The sequence below is a fragment of the Triplophysa dalaica genome, chromosome 24 (assembly GCF_015846415.1).
Source record: "Triplophysa dalaica isolate WHDGS20190420 chromosome 24, ASM1584641v1, whole genome shotgun sequence".
Classification (NCBI taxonomy): domain Eukaryota; kingdom Metazoa; phylum Chordata; class Actinopteri; order Cypriniformes; family Nemacheilidae; genus Triplophysa; species Triplophysa dalaica.
Window position 1 is genome coordinate 2399812 of NC_079565.1, and position 12684 is coordinate 2412495.

Here is a 12684-nt window from a genome sequence, read left to right on the forward strand (position 1 = left end):
CCTCCGTTCAGCTCTCTGCGACCGGCGGGCACGAAGAGGCGAGCGCGATCGGACCTCCCGGGTTTGCGCGCGTGTGTGTGCGTTCGCGTGCGTTCCTCGCTCACCTGGATATATCACGTGATCGTGCACCTGGGCGTGGATCTAGCGTGCGATCTGTTATTTTGTAGCGGGAATCCCGGAACCGCAGCTCCGCGGCGCAGCTGGAATGTGAACTTTCCGCGCACCGACACCAGGAATATATCCGACGGATTTCTAAAGGCAGTCCGAGAGCCAAGGTGAGTGATCATGTCCGATCTTGACAAGCTGACACATTTGGCGTTCATGTTATTTAAGACAGACAGCGTGGAAAGTTGCAGCGCGTGGTTACGCGTTCGTCATTGAAACGCGAGCGGACGAAGGTGGGAAACGGACGCGCGACGGGTGACATTGAAATCGAAGAGGAAATAGATCGTAGAGCAGCGAGTTTACTGTCCTCATCGGACCCGGGCGTGATTCGGGATCTGTTTGAACTGAGGCTGCGGGATCAATGACATTTGTTTTTCAAGAAGGTGTAATTGTACAATTAGGACATCGAGAGGGTTCGTAAGTTTTTTGGCATTGCAAAGTGTTTGAATCAGCATTTGCTAAATGTGTGTTATGCATTGTTATAAGAAGTTATTATTCATAATGGAAGTTAGCAACTGGCTTTTTATTTTTCTCCACAAACAGACAATATGTCGAACATTGTAAAAAATACATCTCCAGTTGTGACAGGAGTGTCCTGCATGGCATTTATCTACTTAATCTTTAACATCTTTTCTTCTGTGCTTGCGCATTTTTATATTAGTTTGAATAGTTTGTCATTCTTCAAGAATTTATATGTTCAAGATGTTTGATATCATAAGTAGTGATGAAGTTAATACATTGCAAGAGTAAGTTGGTTCTTATCCACACGTTAATACAATCAGAACATTGTATTACATTTAGTTTGAGACCACGCTCAACATGATTTGTTTTTGTGTGTCCGTGCCGGATACAGCACACAACAGGTCCATCTCTCTCTCTGTGTGTTTAACTGTGCAAATCTCTCTGTTCGTAGCACACAGGCTCCCTTTCACCATCACGCCCTGTTGTGCTTCTAAATTGCATCTTTATGGGCTTCTTCTGTGTGTCTGCACGAGCTCTTCAGCGAAAGGGAGGAGATGTCTCGGGGGGATTATCCTCATTAAAGGGATCTAAACAAACGAGCCAGATTAGCCTGAACCTCACCCCGTGTGGGGGCAACTGAGCCGGGGTGGGTGTGGCACGGCGGGGAGAGGCAGGGTTTTTGTAAACGCATGCCATCTGCACGCACCCGGCGTGAAACCAGGTCCCACTCGCGCCCGCAGCTCTCCGGCTTATCTGCCTTTCTCCGAGCGTTTGGAATAGAGCGAGTGCCCTCTTATCTGAGGCGTGATGAATGCGCCCCCTCCACGCAGCTGAACGAATTCATTCACCTTCCCAACGTCCCTGTGTTTTACACTCAGAAATCATCTGTGACCCACAATCACCCGCAAGGCTGTCAGTAAGACCGCTCCGGGCCCGAGCGCTCCTGTTTATCAAACCCTAAATAAAGAAGTAGCATTTGTCTGATGTTCGCCCAAGGGTGGTAACGTTTCTACATTAATTCCTATTTTTTGTGTCAGGCTATGTCTGCTTGTCCGTTAACCATTTTTTCTGTTTTCTGCGTGACTTCCTCTTTTTGGAACGGCCTGGTTTTCCATCAACAAAGAGTTTTTTTTGTAAACACATCACTAAAGAAGAAATGGCACAGTGCTTCCTTGTTTCCCGTGGTTTGGCTCGTAAGCATGCGCCGATGTTGCCAGCTGCTCTTTTAACCTCTCGGATTGGTCAGGATTCTGTGCACTTAAAACAAAGCTTGTTGATATTTGAGATTCCTGGAAAAGTCTGATGGTGTTCCTGGTAGGCACTAGTGTGTGAGACTAGCCTAAAGCTGGACTCTGATGTACTCGAATAGTTTGGCACGCATTTCCAAACTCCCGGGCCTCGGCTGCACCAGACGGGAGGTTTGTTGGTTTTGTCTGAGAAGTGACGTTGGAATTTCCACATTAGATTCTTTTCGTAGTTCACAGTCATAGTCTAGAGTGCATGCCTGGTTAATAAGTAAGTGTGGCACTGTAAATGTTTACTAACTAACTAATAGTGTCAAGTGAAGCACAACGGTGCATTTTGTTGGTTGTTCGGTAATGTCTAGTTATCTTGTGCAGAGTAGCTCCGCCCACAGCTAAATCTCATTGGTTTAAAGTCCGGGTTGGATCGCCTGGTACGGACTGAGATTGAACACATGTTGGAAATCGTGTTATTTTTTACATTTTTTTTACAGTTTGCTATCAACTGCAATGGTATCGACATTGATATTATGTGAGGTGTAATGATATTTTGTGTCACCGCACAATGTATATCACAACGCAAAAATATCTGATAAGTGCTTTTCTTTGTTAAAGTTTAGTCTTTTTGTTTGAGGCGCCCCCATATGAGCTGTTTTTATAGGGTTTAGATTTCTTAATTCCTTCTTCAATATCATTTAAAAATTTAGTTTTATGTTTCAGTGACGGCCCTGTTAATTATTTTATTATATATAAACGGTTAAATTAAGTACAGAGGGTCCATTGAAACCTTGAATGTTGTCAATTACTCTGTTTTATTGTTGTCTTATATACGACAAAACTGAGAAAAATATTGTTAAGCTTTTGCAAATATTAGAATTTTAGTAAAATTTAAATCGTTTAAAATATTGTGATATCGTATTGTCAACCTCCGTCATATTGCGAGCTGTGTATCGTTATACCCCCACTGTAAAATGCTTAAAACTCATACTACACATTAAATATTGTCTCATCTGTGTCTATTTTTATTTCTCCGAGGAGTTTTTTTGAAGTTTGCTTTCCCTAAACTCTAGAGATTCCCACGTTTAGGTGTGAGCTCGATATCTTTGGTCTGTTTGTGAGTCAGTCCAACAGAATCTATAAGGTCTCATCTCAGGTTATTACACCGCTGGCGACGTGCGAAGCCAAGAGAGCAGTTTTAATGCCCCCCCGCCAGCCCGGATGGCTGAGATACATCAGATTACAGAGCATCATGGGAAATGACGGGCATAAGGTGAGATCGCATTCATTCTCACGCTGGCTAATCAACAGCTGGCCACAGATCTGTGCCGCCCGGGGGTCTTTGTGCAGCGAAGAATCTTATGACCCCAAGCATCACATGAACACCACTGTACGCTGAACCGACTAAACCACCACCGTCTGCTTCCTTTCTTTATTCTTTTACGTCTTTGCATTTCATCTGCTGACAGGGAGAAATCTCTGTAGCTTTGTTTAGGTCGCACAGATGAATTATGGGGAAAAAGAGAGTTTTCTAAAGAAAATAACACGGGAATGTGTAGGAGGGACTTTTGCACATTACACAAAACCTTTGCCTGCAGGAGAACAAGATCTCCAGCTTTGGCTTCAAAGACTCTCATTACAAGCATAACACGCTATCAGAGCGGCCCGAGACCGTGGCGTACCATTATCGGCCCGTGTGAGAAAGCCAGCGCTCCCGTTTTAAGAGTGGCATCCATGTCAAAACTCCGCTCTTTCACAGACACGCTCTATGGCACGGTTTGAGGTTTGGAGCGAGCCCAGACGGCTGCTCCCTTTGAAGCAAATGGGGCAAGTGGGGATTAGGCCCGGTTCAGGAATAAAAGAAGAAATACTATTGACGGTCTTAATTAGTCTAAGACTTAGTTTATTCTGGGAAACTGCCAAGTATTATAGTGGAAAATCCAGCAGCGATTCCGCACGCACACCTTTGTTGAAGTAGTTTGAGGGTCTGAAAGACACGAGCACTTTCTTTTGTGTGTGAAAATCTAAATAATTTGAGACGGCGAAACATAAATGAGTTTTTTCTGCGTATCATCCGGCCCACGCTGGATCTAAAGCGCCAAACTTTTTGGGGGATAATTTGATAAAGCTTTCAGCTATCAATGAGCGTGTAAAACTCCCGGCTCAGTGCAACAGTTTTAAAACCCATTGTGGAGAGTAACACCCATTTTGCCCCCATAAAATAAACGTAGAAGTTTCATCTGACTGTCTTTCACCGAACGCTTTATGACGCCTGCCAAAATGTTTCCAATGCTGTTTAACCAACGATGGATTGAGGCATTATTTCATAATCTCTCCGATGAACCGACGCGTGCTTTATTTATCCGGGAGCGCAGAGAGATTTAACGGTTGAGCCACTCTCAGTGAAACGGATAAGTGCAAAATGATAGATCCCCTCCACGAGCGTGACATCTCCGCACCTTTGTTTCCAAGAAGGGTTGTTTTTCCCCATCATTCTGGAGGGGAATTCACTTGGGCACTGAAGGGTGTAATTCATTTCCACAAATGTGAGTAACGTCATGTTCAATCTGCAAACAGAGCACTTGCTTCGCACGGCGATTGGATTTTAATTACGGACACCACAGCTTTGGTAACGTGGTGGTTGTACGGGCGGGTTTTTTTTTTGGCATGTAGGGTCGGTCGGGGGTTTGAGTCTCATGGCTGTTAATTATTGAATGGATGAGTCTCTATGCGGCCGTAACATGTGAACTATGGGTCAGAAATTTTGCAACAGCTGGAAAGTACGGTCATAGCAACCTGGGCGAAGAACAAGCTGGTGCAATCTGGCAAGACGTCCGTGAAGAGGTGAGATGACTGCCAAAGACAGAAATGGATACAATATTTTGAATGTTGTATAATATTTGATTATATATTAATTAAAATAAATAAGTATATAATATTACAAATAAATATTTTTATTTTATTATAATATATAAATATATATATGAATATATTATTTAAAATATAATTGTTTTTTATTTTAATATTTATTTTTAATACTTCATTTTAAGTGCAACCAGGTGTAACTACACACAAAAATAAACATAAACACATAGGCTATTGAAACAGTATCTTGTTGTAAGTGTATTTGGTGTCTTTCGGTTTGTCTGTGACCACACACTAACAATTTGTTTCAAAGAACAGCCTTTTTGATATCGACATAAAAGCAAAACACAAGCTTTTTGTCCCTTTTGAATCTTTAACTTGCTTTTACTCTCCTTTCTATACACAATTATATGGTTGGTTGCTTTTATAGTTTGCATTTAGCGTTGTTTTCACTTATCGGCCCGTGACTCTGCCAGTTAAGAATCACTGCTGAAAATAAAACCATCGGTTGCTCTAATGAGATCTGAAATCTCCTTTTTTATAATGTCGTAACCTTTATTTCCGACACCATTGACAACAATAAATGGTAAGCTAGTGATGTTGTCTGTACTTCCCTTTAACTCTGGCTATCAGACTAGCGCAGCTCCTGTTTTGGTTCTGGTTCATGTAGGAGGATCTGGGGACCAGATGTACGTTCGGAAGTGACCCAGAGAGGCTTTAGGGTGATAGGAGCAGACCTGCAGCTTTGGTACTTCCTACGGAAACTTTCTAATGCTGAAACGCAGCCAGGAATTCCAGCTATGCGCCTTAAACCCGAGACAGAGCGAGAGAGAGAGACAGACTTTGAACCATTTGATTTTCATGTTTGTTGTTTTGGTTTCGTGAACTCAGAATCTCTCACTCCCTGCAAATTTTCTTCTGACTCCTTTCTACTGTTTCTTGCTATAGTTTCTATTTCTTGTCATTCTCACAAACTCACTTCAGTATTTCAGGTATTCTGGCAAGACACGTGATGTCATGACAACGTATTCTTTTCAAAATGTCTATTGAAAAAGAAACAGCGCGAAGTACGCAATATACACAGTGCAATATACACCGCTCAGTATTCACTAGATACTATTCTAGGCTTGCATTTCGAAAAAGCCTTGCTGTGCATTTGTACCTTTTGTCTCTTTCCCGTCTTCATGATATCTGTCTTCAGATTCATGGCTCAGTGTGGTGGATGTCTTTGGTGTGTATACGGCCTGTTTCGTCTGATCTGATCTGACACACATCTGAGTCGAGACTCCGTCACATAGACCTGTGGCTCCTCATATAGATGCACATTGATGTTTTTTTGGTTTACACGTACAGAATGGTATTGTGGTGGTACCGTAGTACAATGAGGTGAGGTCTTGAGCCTGTAGCTCATTGGTAAGAGCATTATGTTCACAGGGTTCGATCCCAGGGGATTGCATATACCTATGTATAAATGTATAGGATAATGCAATGTACGTCGCTTTGGATAATAGCGTCTGCCAAATGCGTAAATGTTAATGTCATGGTTCTTCCATATATACCATGGAATAATAAGTGTATGGGAATAAGTGTATGGGAATTCGAGGTATGCCATAGTATTATATGTGGAAGAGCAGTTATGGGTTTTGCTTTAGGACCCAGGTTTTGTATAGAATCACAATTGTTTGTTGTATTTAAAGTGAAAGTTCAGCCCAAATTCTTTCATCATTTACTCACCCTCACGTCAATTTAAACCTATGTGACTTTCTTTTGCAGAACCCAAAAGAAGATGTTTTGGAGAATGTTGATAACCAAACCGCATTGGCCTCCGTTGACCTATATTGAATGGACACAAAACCACTAAGATATTTCTCTAAATATCTTTGTATTCTACAGAATCATATTCTGTACAGGTTGTAAAGTCATGAGTGGGAATAAATGATGATAGACATTTTATTTTTGGTGGACTGTCCCTTTAACCAATAATCAAACACAGATGTTCTTAAAACCGAACTTTACTTTTAATAAACCGATGTAAAACATTGTTTCCATTTGAAAGATAAGCCAATTTTTGCCAACATAGCTTAGTGCACTCATATTAATAGTTTTATTTCACATTTTCTATTTAGCAGTGTTTGTCTTTCGTATCAGAAAAGACCCGCAGGTTTATATTTGGCCTTCGTGCTGTGACCACATCCTTGGTATTCATACAAAAACAACATGTTATTCCCATGCCCAAAAACATTTGAAACACCATAGAACCTTTAGTAAGTGCAAGCGTGTATTGAATCCAAAAGTATAACTGGGTCTTATCTGGAGGGTTGAGATGTGTTTCGCTGCACAACAACAGATCTCGTTTTTCTGTTAACTCTAGAATCGTTTACCTGTAGGCGATATCCTAGAATTGAAAGTAAGGAGCTGAGCTGTAGTCTCTCTGGATCAACTTCCTCTCTGCATTTGTTTAGCGATTAAAGCGAATGACATCACAGTCTGTGCCACAGACTCTATAAACGGTTTAAATACATGCTAGCATCTGCTCTCAGACGTCAAAAACCTGCCAGCCGGCCTTTTTTGTGCGAATGCAAATGTTTTACACAAAACCTCACTTCCTAAAGTTGTGCACAGACGGTTCCTGCTTCGTGGTTAGCATTTCGTTTGATGTGCTAGCATGCGTTCGAGGTTAACTCATTCTCTTGCTGTTCAGACCTTTAATTTGTGCCATTAGCTTTAGACATTAGTTATTTTTGCTGGGATCGTGAAACATTATGATCTCACGGCTCTTTTGAGTAGCTCTCGTCCAGCGATGATGCTACTAGCGCATTGCTAAACTGTAAATGAGTGTTTTTGTGTTGAAATGCACTCTGGGATCTCGTTTTAAGACTAGCTTGTTTGTCTGCTAATTGGCTTGCAGGAGTTTTGCTTCCAACAACCTGTCACGTCAAAGCCTACAAGGAACAACATGTGATTTGTAGACTCGACTGTATTGAGATCCACGCACAATTAGCGATCTACACACATCTGTTCTTCTGGAATATTTAGAGAACAGCTTTACTTCACTTCTTTGTTTTTACTTTGGTTATTGGCTGGGTTGGTTTTTACGCCTAACCCACATTGCACTGGGTTTAGTGTCGACGGGAGTTTATTTTCAGTCGTAATGAAAACTCTCAGCTTTTCATAATCGGCACGTACTTTCACTGCGAGAATTTACATATCCATAAACCTCTTAAAAAGCCACTAAAATTACATTCCTAATGTGGCTCTCACAGACGTGGAAAAGCGTTGACAAACAATCTTCTTAACGTTTTTATGACCTTCAAGATGACAGTAAAAGTCCACGGCGAGGCGAGAAACCGGAGGGATAGTCCGTTAAAGTAAACGTGTACGCTGTTGGTGATCAGCTTCACATGAAGTTCTCGGTTTTTTCTGCCGAGATCCTTTTATTGGTTTGGGGGTGGATGATACTTCACCATAATCCATAATATATTGTATTTACAATCCCTCTCAGAACCTGCTGGAGGTGTTGTGTGAGAAATTTAAATGAGGTGATAAGATCATGCCTATTCTTCACAGAATTGCGTGTGTGGTGAAGTTCTTTGCACTTGCGCTTGGTATCAAGGTTTATTAACAAAGCAGAAAAACACGTTTTTAACACTTGAAATATTTTAAACAGTTCTTGCACGCAACCTGAGAAGATATTGTTGCTCAGTGCTTGATCTTTTATATGAAGTCTACGCTGCAATGTTTTTATTGTATTTTCTATTGTATCTTATTGGTTTTCTTCGATCTGGGGACAGTTTTATATATATTATTGAGATTTATTCGAAAACTCTAGAGGAGATGTTGTTGTGTTTTTGAGAATGATCTGAGAAGCAGAAGACTTGAACAACATAAAACTGCTTGTAAGAAATGACGCAATATCTCTTTAATTTCTCCTTTATTTCTCATGGACATCAATGAGATTAAACGGAGAGCAAATTAAAACGTTTGTTTAAATCTCATATGCGTTGTCTCATTTGTTTCTGTTTGTTCTCCTCAGCAATTTCAGGAGAAACATCTAAGACTGAGTTAGTACTCAATTGAACAACAGTTGAGAGCTCTGAGCAAATAATTTTTTTTCTTGTTGTGTCCAGTTGGTGAAATGGGAAGTAGTTTTAGAGGAAGCTAGTTTACAATATTGTCCACAAATAAGACCGTGTATAAGAATTGTCAATACTTAAAGGGATAGTTCACCCAAAAAATATGTATACATTTTATACATTTCTTTGTTCTGATGAACACACTGAAAGATATTTGGAAGAATGTTAGCCATTTTCAATTCTTGGACGTCACCCCCTACCATAGCATAAAAAAAGAAAATTGAATATTTTTGTTTTGTTGAACGCAAAATTGGAGATATTGAAGAATTTAAGAAAACAAACAGTTCTGGGGCAGCTTTGTGTACCATTTAATTTTTCCTACTATTGTAATCTGTAGTGCTGGGTATCGATTCTGATGTTACAATTCGATTCCGATTCACAAGCGCTCGATTCGGTTTGAGTCGATTTTTGATTTGAGTCAATAATTACCCAGATAGCAAGTAACCATTGAATCAATGTTAAAAAACTGTTGATTTGTCAATGTTAATTGCATTGAATCAATATCACTTTTGCACTTGCAATTGATGTATAATTATTTTAGAAATTTTAACAAATCACTATTATTGTGATCAGGCAACTCTTTTACCACTTTCAATGTTTACAGCAGTGCTTTAATGAGAACACTTATTCATTGATAGAGAAAGAGATGTTTTGAACATGACCAGTTAAAGAAAACTCTACATTAAAAATACAAGAGTAAAGCGCTGAATCAAATAAGTATCACTAAAATTTTGATTTGTTGAAATTTCAACATTTTTTTAACTTTAATTGCAGCGCAAACGTGATATTGATTCAATGCAACACACAATGACTTTTTTTTATTTTTTATTTATTCAATGGTTGCTTGCTATCTTGGGATAGATGTAATACAAAACCTATAGATATTTCTAAAACAGGTCAGTAAATATCACCCATTGTTAAAAGAAAAGTGGCATATCTAGTGGATAGTAGTAATAACATTAATGTTCATGAATTTTCAGTGCTTGCATAAATATGAAAGAAACAAAATAGATTCACAGCTTTTGAGAATCGATATTGAATAGATCCGTGTAAAAAAACGATGAATCGATTATTCGATTTCGAAAATTGCTAACATTCTACCAAATATCCTTCTCTGTGTTCATCAGAAGAAAATCTTTCATACAGGTATGAAATTATATGAGGGCGAGTAAATGATGACAGAATTTTCCTTTTCGGGTGAACTATCCCTTTAAAAGGTCTCTATTTGTTCTCCAGTCAGCCTAGGAGAAACAAGTGATACATCAAAAAAGATTTGTGTTTGATGAACTCCAACCAATTTAAAGCATCAAAACACAGAAAAAATCAAGACCTGGCTGGATCTGTGGTGTAAATCCTGCAAATTGGGTTTGCGCTGGCAGGTTTCCTCAACACCCGAGAATCTCATTAGGAATCTCACCGTAAGCTCATTAAACAAAACGCGGTCGCCGCGTGACACGCAGACAGTGACAGAGAGACTGACCAGAGCTTAGCCCGAGGATGAATGAGATTCATTCGGAGTAAACAGGAGCGAGGAACTCGTTGTCCTTTCCGAAGTACGCTGAACTGGCGACAGACCTACGCTTTGTGAAACGTCCCGGTGTCACATCTTTAAGAGCAAGGGTCAAGGCTCCTGCCGGGTTAAATGGCTTCTAGAAGCACACGCTTTAAGTGACTAACTAAAAATAACGCGGCGGCCCAGTCAATCCAGAAGTAATTGCGGTGGAGAGGCTAATGGTGTGGCTAGCCCCCCTGCAGAGCCCAGCGGCAAGACCTTTCTTTCACTGATAGATTTTAAGACCTGAAGATTCGATTTCTGCCAGCCTTCGGCCGGCAAGAGCACTCACTGAATGGTTTGAATCTCAAAGCTAAGAGAACCCAACGCAGGCCTGCTGTTTTCATTCACAACAACGCAGATCGATTTTGTTTGCCGTATATTAGCTCGCACGCACACCTTTCAATAATCCTCTGAGTGTGTCTTTCTTCTGAGCCGATACTTTTCATTTTGTTCTTTCGTTTCGTGCACAAGCTCATGTAGCAGATCCACGATTGTCTAATAACCGATCAATAATTTAGTCCTGTGAACAACGGACGTGTCCAGATCCAGTCCCGCCTGCGCGTCCGTGACACGTCCTTGTGCCGAGAGAGTGTGGAAGCCCATTAGAGCGTGTTTTTGTTACTGGAGTGCATGTTCCCCGTGGGCACGCTTGTGTATCAAAGAATGTGATCTCATTACCAGGTACGGGTTGCGTTCAGGTGCCAATCTCTCGGTTGGGTTAAGTAAGGCTGGATGAAGGGGGCCCGGACCCCTGCCGTCTTAGATCGTCTCATCTCTTTCCAGCATCAAGCAGAGAACCCGTTCCTATCAACCCGAGGGCCACGCGGTGGCCAAGTAGGGTCACGGTCACAAGGATACGGATACTCCCGGATCGTATGAGACATGCGCCGTGCTCTCATCTGTAACCATGTGCATCTGTAACTTTTTATTTGGGTCGCAATTCTGCAGATTTATCGAAATAAGTAAATAAGAAAAAGTGGAAACGTTCTTGCCCAGTTGTTGAGCTTTCAAACTTTATCTTGTGTCATAATTTCAAAGTGCAAAGTCAATATTTTTATTTTTGTTTTGATTGTAGACTTATTTTAACACAGATTTAGACATTGTTGAGATCACATTGTCACTTTTGTTTTTCGATCTAAAGATTTCTTTTGTTGAAATTTCAACCTCTGCATCTTTTAAAGGACTCATTCAATTTAATTAGTTAACAAATAAGTTATTTTGTGCTGTTTTTCATCTTTTTTCTTTGGAGTACATTGTTCTGAATCTGTGTAAAAGTCATTGTTCTGATAAATACAGATAAGTTATTTGGAAGAATGCTTGCAACCAAACAGTTGGAGGAACATTTTCTTTATAAATTTCTAGATATTTTGAAGAATTTAGGAAAGCAAACAGTTCTGGGGCACTTTTGACTTCCTGTGGTACTGTTGTAGTCAATGGTGGCCAAGAACTGTTTGGTTACATACATCCGTCCAAATATCTTTCTCTGTGTTCATCTGAAAACAAAGACATTTATTCAGATTTGGAACAACTTGAGGGTAAGTAAATGAAGACAGAGTTTTATTTTTGGGTGGGAGAGCTGTCCCTTTAATGATAGGGTTAGACGGCCTGATCTAGTAGCGTTGATTTAAATGTTATGTTCATGGGGCACTTTGGCAGTTCTTGAAGTTTCTTTCTGAATGTCCTCTGTGTCATTCAATCTCAGGTAGAAACGAGCTCTGATAAAACGAAGTCTGCTTTCAACGTTCTCGGCCCGATAACAACACTTTATCTCGCTGTTAGCGAAAGCCTCTCACTGTCTGTCTCTCTAACTTGGAGGCCAATAATGGACGGCTTGAGGCAAAACTCTAGAAGATCCACCCAATATCATCACACAGACGCACACACACGCACACACACACGCACACACACGCACACACACACACACACACACACACACACACACACACACACACACACACACACACACACACACACACACACACACACACACTGAGGGATGAGAGGAGAGAGAAGGGACTCTTTGTACATCATCTGGCTACTGATTCCATTAGAGACCTCAGACAGCAGAGATGTCTATCTGTGCTATAATTCGTTTTTTAAGGTTTCCTCACAGAAAAGTGTGTTTACTTTTTCAGCAAAAAATGGCATGTAAGTAAAAGCAGGTTTTGAATTTGGCAACTTTAGTCATGCTTAGGCCTAAAAAAATACACATTTAATTTATATTCAAGCATTTGCTAGATGACTTTATCCAAAGGGACATCAAGTG

At 40.5% G+C, this 12684-nt stretch overlaps 1 protein-coding gene across 1 annotated transcript in view; it reads left to right on the plus strand.

Moving 5' to 3' along the window:
- Positions 1–12684, plus strand: part of plxnb2b (plexin b2b) — a 109283-nt gene continuing 96599 nt past the window's right edge. Inside the window, 1 exon segment of the mRNA XM_056739264.1 lies at positions 1–275. The gene's annotated coding sequence lies outside the window, so the exon portion shown is untranslated.